Consider the following 13,918-nt stretch of genomic DNA (forward strand, 5'->3'; position numbering starts at 1 on the left):
CCCACAGTAGACTCTGTGCTGATAGCGTGGAGCCTGCTTGGGATTCTCTCTCTCTGCCTCTCCCCTCCAAATAAATAAACTTTAAAAATATGTATCTATTAGTGCACAGCATTTCCTGACTACGGAGCCTTCTTTGACCTTTATTTCCATGATATAGTCAGTTTAAGAAGCATCAGAATAAGTCAGGAGTTCTACTCTCCATGTATATGGATCTTAGTTTTTTTTGTTTTTTTTTTTAAATTTTTTGTTTTTAATGTTTATTTATTTTTGAGACAGAGAGAGAGCATGAATGGGGGAGGGTCAGAGAGAGAGGGAGACACAGAATCTGAAACAGGCTCCAGGCTCTGAGCCGTCAGCACAGAGCCCGACGTGGGGCTCGAACTCACGGACCGTGAGATCATGACCTGAGCCGAAGTCGGACGCTTAACCGACTGAGCCACCCAGGCGCCCCGGATCTTAGTTTTTAGGTAACAATTTTTTTTAATCGGAATTAGTATTCTTCCACATCAAAAGCTTTTTTACATAATCTGCTTTCTTTTGGATTCTAAGAATGTGGTTTCCTGCTCTTTGGGCTGTTACTTTCAATAATTGCCGTTAGTGATGGTGGAAATGACTCGGGATTCAACCACAATGCAATTGACTTAAGATTTCCTATTTCTGCCTTTTACCTATGTGCTGTCGTATTAACCTAAGCAACTAATTTATAAATTCCTGGCAGAAGCGTCATTTCTTTCTTTCTTTCTTTCTTTCTTTCTTTCTTTCTTTCTTTCTTTCTTTCTTTCTTTCTTTCTCTTTCATTTATTCTTTTAAAGTAAGCTCTATGCCCAGTGTGGGGCTTGAACTCACGACCCCAAGATCAAGAGTCACAGGCGCTACAGACTGAGCCAACCAGGTGCCCCTATTCTTTCAGTCTTGATTGCACACCTACCATGAGCTAGGCACTTGGGTTAGAAAGACCCTGCTGGATTGAGCTCTATGCAGTCAGGGATCTTGTCCACCTTGTTTTCTGTCGTATCTCTCACGCCTGGCACAGTGCCTGGCAGTGACGAAGTATTCAGGAGGTATCTGGACAGAATACACATTTCCTGTTCTCTGTTTTTGAGGTTTAATAGACAAAGAAATACAGATAACAGTAAAGTGTGATCATTGTAGTAAAAGATATGCACAAGAAGGAGAAAGCATTCTAGGCTAAAAGTCTTGAATGTATGGAGAGAACCGGGTTGGGAAGTGGTTGAGAAGGATGGAGTTACAGTGGAGAGAGCTTTTTCATTCTTGCTGAGGAGTTAGAGTTTATTGAAATGTTTCTCTTTACGACTCCGTGCTTAAAGTACTTGGTGAGGGGCACTTGGGTGGCTCAGTTGGTTGAGCCTCTGGCTTCGGCTCAGGTCATGATCTCGCAGTCTGTGAGTTCAAGCCCCATGTCAGGCTCTGTGCTGACAGCTCAAAGCCTGGAGCCTGCCTTGGATTCTGTCTCCCTCTCTCTCTGCCCTACCCCCACTCGTGCTCTGTCTCTCTCAAAAATAAATAAATGTTAATTTTTTTAAATGTTTATATATTTTTGACAGAGAGAGACAGAGCACGAGTGGGGGAGGGGCAGAGAGAGAGGGAGACACGAATCCAAAGCAGGCTCCAGGCTCTGAGCTGTCAGCACAGAGCCCGATGCGGGGCTCGAACTCACAGACCATGAGATCATGACCTGAGCTGAAGTCGGATGTTCAACCGACTGAGCCACCCAGGCGCCCCCCCCCCCATTTTTTTTTTAATTAAAAAATACTTAAATACTTGGTGAATTCTTGTTGTAGATGTAAGTTTTATTTCAGCTGAAATCAACTTTGTAAATAATTTTTTTTTTTGAAAGGTTGATTTGACCTCAATATAGAGAGCCTTAGCATGTGTGCGGGCCCACAAGATCCTTGCTGAAAAAGAGAAGACATCACTGTAAGGTCAGTGAATTCAGGGGGAGCCAGGATGATATTGTAAGTAGTTAATAATTGCCCCGACCATGCTATCTAGACTGAAGCTCTCCCAAGGCAACGCTTAGTGCAGAGCCCTGCAGAGAAGTTTCTTTTAAAAAAGCAAAATTGTGGAATAAGTGAAGTATGTCAGTGACTTTTCACTTCCTTTTTTCATTATACTTTCGACCTGCTTCTGAAACCACCATGACTTCAGAGACCAGGGCCCTCTGATGGCCCCTGAAAGCGCAGGGTTCCCAGCCAGACTTGACTGTCCTGTGCTTTGGACTTATCCTTGGGTAGGTGTGCCTGGAGTGTTTTCATTACCTTTTATGTAATAATTCCCACAAATTTCAATAGGTTGTGATTCATTTCATGCTTAATCAAATATTACTTGTATATCTTTGTGAGAACTGGTATATGATTTAATTTACAAAATCAGTAAAAGAAAGTCCTTGCTTAAACCATACATCCTGAGTTTTGCTTCTAAAAATACCAATGCTGTATCTACAAACCCAGCTCCAGTATATCCACACTGAGGGGCCGATGATAGATAAAAGCTTAATAAATAACCCTTTCCAGAAGAATGGGTACTGCAACACACATTGCCTTAACCCACAGACATTGCCTCTCTTCCCTTTCTTGTTATCTTGCTAATCAGTTGTGGGAGCCTTTTCTACCTTAATATCATTTCAACACAGTGATTCAGACTTCTGTTGGTCGACTGGTATTGGCCTGTGATACAGAATCTGCTTACCATCCAATTTAAAGGAATGGAACTCCAGAGGTAGGATTGAAGGCAGCAACAAGGAACCAGACTCATAGGTAAGCCCAACAGGGGGCAGTTAAGTCATCTCAGTGAAATATAATTAATATTGACCTTACCGACCAAGATCAAAGCTGATCCAATAAAGAGTTTTTATTTGCATGAATGGAGCCCAGAACTACTTTTCTAGGTAAAAGCACACAATACAGTTAAGCTAGAAATCCACATTTTAAAGTACAGATTTTCATTTAGTTCTGGACTCTTTTGAGATCACACCCAGATGTTCCCATCTCATCCTGTTCCCCACCCCCCTTTTTAAAAGTGTTTATTTATTTATTTTGAGAGAGAGAGAGAGAGAGACCGAGAAAGCACGAGCAGAGGAGAGGGGCAGAGGGAGAGGGAATGAAAGAATGCCGAGCAGGCTCCACGCTGTCAGCGCAGAGTATGATGTGGGGTTCGGTCCCATGAACTGAGACATCATGATCTGAGCTGAAATCGAGAGTCGGACACTCAATTGACTGAGCCACCCAGGTGCCCCTCATCCTGTTCTCTCTCGAAACTCAGGGCCGTCACTTCTTTTTCTGCTGCACAGTCACAAGCAGTGCCAATCAAACTGCCCACATCTTTGCATATCTGCAAAATCATGACTGCAATAAATAATAATGGGAGATTCTTGCCATCTGTTTAATTCTTTCCTCCTTTTATCTGATCCTGAAAGTTATCTAATGTCTTTCTCCTGTTCTACTGTTTCAAAGACGTAAACGGTTCAAATCATAAAACTAGGAAGAGTTTTTAGAAGTGTTGCCCCTTCCTCATTTTGTCTGCCAAGTTTCAATTCAGTGCAGGTGCTGACAGATGTTTATAGGCAAATAAAATAAGTCATTTCCATGTTGCAGAGCAAAGATGCTCGCTAACCTGAGCGAGGGTTAGGACTATGATTAGAGGCTCCAGTGTGAGATTAGAGGCCAGTGCTTTCCTAATTCCCAGCCTTTAGTTTGTTTTAGCTCGCCTTTGTCATTGCCCAAATCCTGGAAGAATGTCTGGGAATTAAAAGTCAAAATGTACTCCTGCAATCTCGGGCCTGGCAAAGCTTCTATAGGCAACCGCAGGTCCGCACCCAGTGATTGTTTACATTTCTCTTGCATCCTCCAGAATCCTGCTTACGCACCACTTTCTGTTGAGTAACGGTGTGTGGAGCCAAGTCAGGACCGGTAATGTTCCTCGTCTGCCTTCTTGGGCTGGTCCTGACGCTGGCCCCTGACAATGCCAGGCTCGGGAACTATTTGTTTCTGATTTCCAGCCAAGAAGTCTAACAATTCTCTCCCTTCCTTCCTATCGCCCTCTTCTTCCTTACCGATGCCAAGTCTGGGATTTTCCTTGTCTAGAGACCCTACCAGGCAAGGAAATGAACTTTCTTGGGATATGACAGACTGCTTAACAGAAACTGTGCCCTTTGTTCTCATTCAAATGCCTTTTCCATAAATGACATTTCTCTTTCTAAGGCTCCTGCTGATAATCTGCTCTAGCTACTTAATTTCTACGAGGTCCCTCTCAGAAGATTGAGGCGTAGTAGGTGTTGGAATTCTGATTGTTCTGATTGGGAAGCAACAGCTCAGAAAGGAAAAATAATTTGCCCAGGGATTGAGTCAAGCAATTCTATTAGTTGTGTCTAAATCCATTCTTTAAGGGGCACCTGGGTGGCTCAGTCGGTTAAGTGTCACGATCTTATGGTCCGTGAGTTTGAGCCCCATGTTCGGCTCTGTGCTGACAGCTCAGAGCCTGGAGCCTGCTTCGGATTCAGTGTTTCCCTCTCTCTCTGCCCTTCCCCCGCCAGCACTCTCTCTCTCTCTCTCTCTCTCTCTCTCTCTCTCAAAAATAAATAAACATTAAAAAATAATAAAAATAAATCTATTCTGAAACTTTAAAAATCCTTTTCATTCCTAGCAACTGTGTCCAAAACAAAGGAAGCAAACCCTTATGTTTACGTACAGAAAATAGAGGCAGGTCTGGTTGTTGATCACTGATTCCACTATGAGTCAGAAAACTTTATTTCTTTTGCACATGCTTATGGACAGCCCAGCCCAGCCCAGATGACAGTCTGCAGGGATACGAGTTCTACTTCCCACTGTTAACAAGGCGCTCAACCCTGGGCAAGTCACTTGACTGCTTCTCGTCTATAACATGAGGTAGTTGGGATTCATGGTCTCTTAGGTTTTCTTCCAGCTCCTGGATCTCCAGCTAGGAAAATGCAGGGATAAAGGCATAAGGCTAACCCATCTTCAGAAAGTCAGCAAAACATCTATATATAACACTGTAAAATTAATCTCTACTAAATAAGAATTTGTATACACTTTGGCTCAGCAATTTCACTCTTGGGGCTTTATCCAAAGGAAGCAATCAGAGATGTGCTTCAATAAGCAAGGATGACTGTCACAGTGTTTATTTTTAATAAACTTTTAATTTTAGCATGGTTTTAGATACACAGAGAAGTTGCAAAGATAGTACCGAGAGTTCTTCTGTACTCCATCCATCCTTCCTCCTCATTTCCTTCACTGTTAACAACTGCTATTCGTATATTACATTCATCACAACTAATGAACCACTATTGATTTCATTTTATTAACTAAAATCCATACTGTATTCATATTTCCTTAATTTTAAGCTACTTTTCTTTAATTTTTTTTTATGTTTATTTATTTTTGAGAGAGAGAGAAAGACAGAGTGTGAGCAGGGAAAGGGCAGAGAGAGAAGGAGACACAGAATCTGAAGGAGGCTCCAGGCTCTGAGCTGTCAGCACAGAGCCCGATGAGTGTTCAAACTCATGGACTACGAGATCATGACCTGAGCCAAAGTCAGACACTTACCCGACTAAGCCACCCAGGTACCCCTAACCTACTATTCTTTTTTCTGTTCTGGGATTCTATCCAGAACACTACGTTATTACATTTAGTTGTCGTGTCTCCCTAGGTTCCTCAAGACTGTAAGAGTTTGCCAGACTATCCTTATTTTTTTTGAAGATTTTATTTTTTTCTTTTTAAAATCAATGTTTATTTTTGAGAGAGAGACACACACACAGTGTGAGAGGGAAAGGGCAGAGAGAGAGGGAGACACAGAATCCAAAGCAGGCTCCAGGCTCTAGGCTCTGAGCTGTCAGTACAGAGCACAATGCAGGGCTCAAACCCATGAACTGTGAGATCATGACCTGAGCTGAAGTCAGACACTTAGCCGACTGAGCCACCCAGGTGCCCCATAAAGATTTTATTTTTTAAAACATTTCTTAAGGTTTATTTATTTTTGAGAGAGAGAAGGGCAGAGAAGGAGACTGATTTTCCAAAGCAGATGCCGCGCTGACAGCGGAAAGCTGGCTGTGAGGGCTCACGAACCTCGAGATCATGACCTGAGCTAAAGTCAGATGCTTAACCAACTGTGCCACCCAGGTGTCCCTTTAAATACTTTATTTTTAAGTAATCTCCACACCCAATGTGGGGCTCAAACTTACAAGATCAAGAGTTGCATGCTCTTACCAACTGAGCCAGCCAGGCGCCCCAGATTTTCCTTATTTTTGATGACCTTGACAGTTCTGAGGAGCACTGGTCAGATATTTTGTAGCATGTCTCTTGATTAAAAAAAAATGATTATTAAACTGGGGTTTTAGTTATTAAGCTGGGGACAAACTGTCTACATGAGCTTTCACCAATGATGTTAACCTTAACCACCCAGTAGAGGTAGCATTTGCCAGGTTTCACTGTGCAATTTTCGAATAATGTAAGTTCTAATATAAGTAGGGTGCCTGAGTAGCTCGGTTGGTTAAGTGTTTGACTCGACCTCAGCCCAGTTCTTGATCTCAGGGTCCTGAGTTTAAGCCCTACGTTGGGCTCCATGCTGGGTATGGAGCCTACTTAAAAAAAGTTCTCGAATAAGCTACACATCAGTAACAGGACAGTATACTCCATGAGGGCAGGAATTTTGACTGTTTCACTCCCCACTGTGCACCCACTACCAAGCACAGTTCTGACATAAAGTGGGTGTTCCATGAACAGAATTTGTTGGATGAAAAATAGATTGGTTAAATAAGTTAATTTATATGATATGATGGAATACTAGTGGTCATCATAAATATTTGGGGATATGGAAAAAAAAACATTAATGATATATCCAATGAACAAAACAGATCAGAAGACAATTTGTATACATCCTATTTTCTATAAAGTTTGTGTGTTCATGTGTGTGTATTTATGCCCGTGTATGTGTAGAAAAAGAACCAGAAGAATGTTGTCAAAATGTTAAAGTGGTCATTGGTTATTGCAAGGTTGAAGGATTACAGGGGATTTTAATTTTCTTCCATGTTCAGAAATGATAAGAATGGATTACTTTTGAAATTAAAAAAAAAAAACACACAATAAAAACAGAGAGAAGTTTTGACCTTCAAGAAGGTTCTCGAGCAAGAAAAACAGATGTTTCAATACAATGCCCAGCAACCACATTATTTAGCCGTGTATTAGTCTTTGTGAAGGAACTGAAATCAGTGGTGCGGTGCACGGAGGGTGTTGTCCTCAAAATTCTGCTGTTTCTAGGAAACAGGGTACACTAGGTACCATCTGTTTCTGATTTAGGGCATTAGAGTTGCAAGATCATGAGCTGTATCTTTGTTACTCTCATAACAAATTGTTTAAAGTTTAAAAAAAAAAAAAAAGTAAAGAGCGAAACCAAATGCACAGGAGGCCAGAGTGAATGGCATTATTGTATCGTTTGCTTTCTCCTCCCTGGGGCTTTGCATTTTAAAAACACATGTTGTGGTTTTTCTATGATTATCTTCCCACTTCCTGTGTTGTATCTCCCTTACTGTAAATATCCTTTTGTATAGTCATGCTTTTCTTTCTGTGTCTTGCATGTGTGTCTTTCTTAATACTTGCTAACTTTCTCCAAACTTCCAGTGTCTATTTTTCCTGATACTAATTCGTATAGGTCCAATGGCGTTTTTGCTCTCCGAGATTCTTGCCTTGATTTCGAATCCTAGCTCCATCTTTTATTAGCTGTGTGAGCTATGGAGAGTTGCCTAACCTCTCTGAGCTCCCCCCCCCCCCACCCCAGAAAATTAGGATAGTATTTTGTACTCAAAGTATTCCAAGGATTAAATGAGATTTAATGTAAATATGTGCTGGACCCATCCTAGTGCCAGTCACAAACAAGGCTCTTAGCCTTTGGTATCCTTTACTTCCTTCTCACTTCTATACATACTCCATACTGTGTCTTCTATTATCTTTCTAAAATTCCATTAACGTACTCAAGGATCAAGTCTAACCTTTGGCTTTCAGGGTCCTCTTTAAATGAGCCCCAGCCCATTTCTGTGGTCTCACTATCTTCCAGGCACATTGTATATACACATTATGCTCCAGCCACACCAAATTACTAGCTGTTGCCTAAATACATGTTACTCTTTTCTTCTCTCCATGCTGTTAAGCATGCTGTTTTCTGTGTCTGGAAGTCTTTTGTGTTCCTGACAACCTTCTTTGTGAAGCCTTCTCTGACAGCTTGAGGTCCCCCACGCTCTCCTCTGACCACAGTAACTTGTTCAGACCTTTATTAATGTGATTCCTTATACAAACGTCTACATCATTCACTTCTTTATTCAACAAATAGTTATCCAGCCCTTCCATTGCGCCAGAGGATACTGGAATGTATCCTCTACTTAAATGGTGGATTCCATAGGGCCGGGGGCTGTCTCATCCACCACCCCCAGCCCCATGCTTAGCATAGGAGTAAAGCAAATACTCAGTTTGTTTGTTCAGCATTGAATAAAATTCGGGCATTTCTTTTTCAGTAATCAAACTGAAAATCATAATGCTACCAAGTACTTCCTCATTTGCCCTTTAAAGACAAAGATAAAAGACACATATTTTCTTGTACATGTAACATATTGTTATGCTTATTAACAATTCCAGGGGGCTCAGAAATATTCCTTTGCTTTGAATGTCCTCCATCTGGAAGAGTTTAGCTAATTAAACCAAAGATCACGGATGAGTTGGCCCCATTTATCTCCAATGGATGAAATCCTTTTCTCTCCAGAGGATTCTTCAGACAAATATCAAGGGTCAGTGTTATTTTTAGTAACATACAGTTTTGAAAGTCTTACATTTTTTTTTTTTTTTTCAATTTCTAAGTTTGGTAACACATACTTTTGAAACTTTTAATTTTTTTTTAAAATAAATTTATTAGCGTAACTTAGCCTATACAGAAGTATTTGTCTCAACTCTAGATGATATTGAATTACCATACTGGAGATTAAGGTAGTCATTAGTCTGAAAAAGAAGTTAGAAAAAAAATGCTTCCTGCCCTCCCCCCCCCCCCCCCCCCCCACCGCAAGCCCCCACCGTGTAAGTGCAAGATTCCTGTTGGTGATGATATACTGTGCAGATTGAATGGTGATTCAGAGAAAGCTATTATTATCCTTCCTTTTGAGGGACTTTTAATTTTTGATGATTAATATTTGTCAGTATTTCAGAATTTTCATTCCTTTCTTCCCCTCTCCTCCATTCTTTCTTTTTTTTCTAAAAAGTTTTTTAATGTTTATTTTATTTTTGAGAAAGAGAGCGTGAGCAGGGGAGGGGCAGAGACAGAGAGGGAGACACAGAATCTGAAGCAGGCTTCAGGCTCTGAGCTGTCAGCACAGAGCTCAGTGCGGGGCTCGAACCCACGAACTGTGAGATCGTGACCTGAGTCGAAGTTGACGCTTCACCGACTGAGCCACCCAGGAGCCCCTCCATTCTTTCTTAATGCAAAGAAACATACGAGCCTTACTTTCTTGGATTCATTTGGATCCCCCTTGTACATTTCACAGGCCGGTTATGAAAATTCGTGTGTCGATTACATGCTGACTTAAGCTTAAGAATGAGAACACTTTTAACTTCACATTAGCAACAATTAAATCATGGCTACAAGAGTTGAGTTTTGCTGATCTAAATTCATTTTTCCCCCGCTAGTTGAAAACCATTTTTCCATTTCCTGAGTTATATCATGAAATTTAGACTGACATGCCCAGATAGGAAGAAGCTAAAGCAAGGTTTAGTGAAAAAGATGCTGTGTGAACTTGGACTGTGAATAAACCAAATCTAACATCTACCATTACCATCCTCGCTAGACAATGTACAACAGACTCACCTGAATTTCATTAAAAGCTAAAAAAAAAACCCAATAAAAGTCAGTATGGGGCCAAAGCAACCCACAGAAGTTCATCCGGCCCTATTTAAGTGAGGCCCTCTTTCACATCCCTTCTTGGGGCTGTCCCTCAGCCTCTCAAGACTGCTTCCTCCTATCCCACTTTCCTTCTGGGGGGACAAAAGAAGGGAGGCGGGCGGTCACCATGGCATTCAGATCACTGAATTTGATAAACAGGTTCTTTGGTATCATGGCCCTGGTAGCAGATCTGATCAAATCCTCAGCTCCTGAGTGGTGTTTGGCAATCTTACAGTGCCCTAAAAATCAGAGAACTGTCACCAGACCCTTTTCTCATTTCTCTTCCCTGAGGCCCTCACAGCATTTCTATGGAGGTCATTCCATTCGTTCTTCACCCTCTGGTAGTGTCAGAGGAGGTTAATCATATTTTTGTAGCCTCAGGTAGAAATACTTCTGCTAACTGGTGCTTTGGTATTACAAGGAGGTCCCATGAAATCCTTCACTGCACTTTGAGAAAGACAGTAGGACACTGTTTTCTAAAGTCCTTTGGGTGGACCCCTGGGAGACAGTGCAATTGTGCTCGTCCTATACAGCTGGTGTTTTTTATCCGTTAGGGGCTCTGTGCATTTTATAGCTCATTATATAATGTTTCTCTCTTTGTGTTGCTTATCAGGAGACTCTGATCCATCTTTAGCAGAGACTTCATGACTTGTATCCTACTTCTTCTCCCTTTGCTGTATGTTTCTCATCTCAAACTTATTTTATTTTGCTACAGTGCTTACATTTTTATAAGCAGCCATACATTCTTCTTGCAGGAAGATAGATTATAGGTAAATAAGTAAACATTTATGGACAGGCAAATCCAGAGAAAATGAGTTCTCTCAGGCCACAAGAGAACCTTGGGGCCTGCCACAAATTACCCAAGGTACTGTGTAGATTGTATTAGAAAATGCAGTGCCCTTTTGAGCACCATGGCAATTCTTAGTATGGATAAATATAGCAATGGATGTGGGAATTTCACCCAAGTCACGAAACCCAGGAATCGCTGAATGAATGGTAGGGCAGGAATCTAGGAAGGTCTTTTTCAACTTTTTTGTTGAAAATGATTAGACTCTCCTATGGGAGAAAGACTCAAGTGACCCAAAGGAAGTGATTTGTAGGGGATGAAACCAGAAAGTAGTGCCAGAAAAGGTCACCAGGGGGAAAGCGGGAAGTGCCAAGCAGAAAGTCCAAAAAAATAAATAAATAAGCATTTGTCAAAAGGCGAATACCTAAGCCGTCCAACCCAGGGTCACAAGCTCCCAGCAAAGTGGCTAGAATTTCTGCTGATGAATTGAAGGAAATTTGCAATAAGGAAAAATACACCCATCTGAAAAGAAATCCAGTTCGTAAGGTCAGCCCAACCCAAAACAACATCAGTGAACAGGAATTTCATTCTGCGAACAATACCAATCTTAGCCCTACAGTGGCCAACTCATTCCTTTCCAAAGTGCACACAGTTCACACCTATTTTTGTTCTGAAAATTCTACAGGGAACTTCTGAAAAAAGTCCTGGACAGTCAGGAACCCTCAAAAAATGTGATCTTTGTTTTCTTGTACAGCTGCATGATGGCACATGTCTGTTAGCGATTGCCAACTTCACTAGAGCGCACAATGGGGGTAGTGAAACTGCCAGTTACCTCACACGTAGAACTTTCAGGGAAGGGAGGCAATGTCACATGGTGCGGTCTTACATTTAAATACCAGCAGAGAACAAATGCCCATGAGGCCTACAGGTGGTATGGAAAGCTGAGGAAATGGGTGAGATCATATAGAGGGTGAAGAGGAAGAGGAGGGAGGACCCAGGATTGGACCTCCAAGTTCTATGTCTGTGCTGGACTCTAGGTCCACGTGTCCAGCTGTCTCCAGTTGAATATCCGATAGGTATCTCAGCCCAAATGCTCAAAGCCCAACCTTGACCTTCACCCTCCTGGTCTTCTCTAACTCTGCAAATGGCATCTCCATCCTCCAGTTGCTCAAACCCCAGACTTTGAGTTACCTGATCACTCCTCTTTTTCTTACATCCTGTATCCAGTCGGTCAATAAATCCTCCCTCCAGGAGAGCTCCTTCATTTTCCACTTGTTATTATGTCTGCCACTGCCTCTCTTGTCCAAGCCATCGTCTCCTCTCCCCTGGATTATTATAGTAGCTCTTACTTCCACCCTTCCCTCCTCTAGTTTATTCTTTTTTAAAGTTTATTTATTTATTTTGAGAGGGGGAGAGGGGCAGAGAGAGAGGCAGAGAGAATCCCAAGTAGGCTCCACACTGTCAGTACAGAGCCCTACACAGGGCTCGAATCCAGGAACCCTGAGATCGTGACCTGAGCTGAAACCAAGAGTCAGATGCTTAACTGACTGAGCCACCCAGGCGCCACCCTCCAATATATTCTTTCTTTCTTTTCTTCCTTTTTTTTTTTTTTTTTTTTGACATTTTAATTTATGTTTGAGAGACAGAGAAAGACAGGGTGTAAGCAGGGGAGGGGCAGAGAGACAGAGACACAGAATCTGAAGCAGGCTGCAGGCTCTGAGCTGTCAGCACAGAGCCGGACCTAGGGCTCGAACCCATGAACTGTGAGATCATGACCTGAGCTGAAGTCAGACGCTTAACCGACTGAGCCACCCAGGGGTCCCCCTCCTCTAGTTTATTCTTAACTCTGCAACCAGAATGGTCCTGTCAGAACATTTGTCAGGTCATGTCATTCCTCTATTTGCTTTCTCTTCTCAATCAGACTGAAACTGTCTCTCAGGCTGTTTATGACCTATATCCCCAGCCCCATTACCTCCTGGAGTACACACTCATCTCATTCTGCTTCCATCACCCTGGGCCCTTTGCTATCCTTCAAGCACTCTGTTCTGCCTCAGGGCCTTTGCACTGTGATCTGCTTAGAAAGCTTTTCCATATAACAGCATTGTTTGCTTCCCCACCACCTACATTTCACTGCTCAAATGTAACCTTAACAGAGCATCCTGTAAAGAAATAGCAACCTCTATCCTTGACTCTTCCAATTTCCCCTAACCTGCTTCATCTATCTATCTATCTATCTATCTATCTATCTATCTATCTATCTATCTATTGCTGTATCTCTTATGATCATCTAACATGCTACATATTTACTTACTTATTTGTTTCTAGATTATTACCTATCTAGTAAGAATATATGGTCCATAGGAGAAACTTTGTGTCTCTTGTTCACTGCTTATTCCTAGCATACAGTAGACACTCAAATATTTGTTGAAGGGAGGAAGGAAGGAAGGACTACAGCATTTCTCATCCAGGTAGAGAAGGCATTGACTAGGAGACTAAGAAATGGCTTGACTAGGAGACTAAGAAGGTAGGAAAGGAGAAGCCAAGAGCATGAAGTATAATAGAAGCTGCGAGAGAAAGCATGTAAAAAAATTAAAAAAAAATGTTTATTTATTTTAGAGACAGAGCACAAATGGGGGAGGGGCAGGGAGATCCGGAGACAGAATCTGAAGTAGGCTGCAGGCTCTGAGCTGTCAGCACAGAGCCCAATGCAGGGCTCGAACCCACGAACCATGAGATCATGACCTGAGCCGAAGTCGGACACTTAACCGAATGAGCCACCCAGGCATGCTGGGAAAGCATTTTTTGTTGTGGTAAAAAATATGTAACAGGGGCACCTGGCTGGATCAGTCAGTGGAGCATGTGACTTTTTTTTTTTTAATGTTTATTTATTTTTGAGGGAGAGTGTGTGAGCAGGGGAGGGACAGAGAGAGAAGGGGACAGAAGATCCAAAGTGGGCTCCACACTGCCAGCAGCAAGCCCGATGTGGGGCTCAAACTCACGAACCTTGAGATCATGACCTGAGCCAAAGTCAGATACTCAACCGACTGAGCCACCAGGTGCTCCTATGTGACTCTCGATTTCAGGGTTGTAAGTTCAAGCCCCATGTTGCGCATAAAGCTTATGTATATACTTATGTTTATATACACATATATATGTATATATATGTATATGTATACATAT

This window comes from Panthera leo, chromosome D1 (assembly GCF_018350215.1).
Source record: "Panthera leo isolate Ple1 chromosome D1, P.leo_Ple1_pat1.1, whole genome shotgun sequence".
Classification (NCBI taxonomy): domain Eukaryota; kingdom Metazoa; phylum Chordata; class Mammalia; order Carnivora; family Felidae; genus Panthera; species Panthera leo.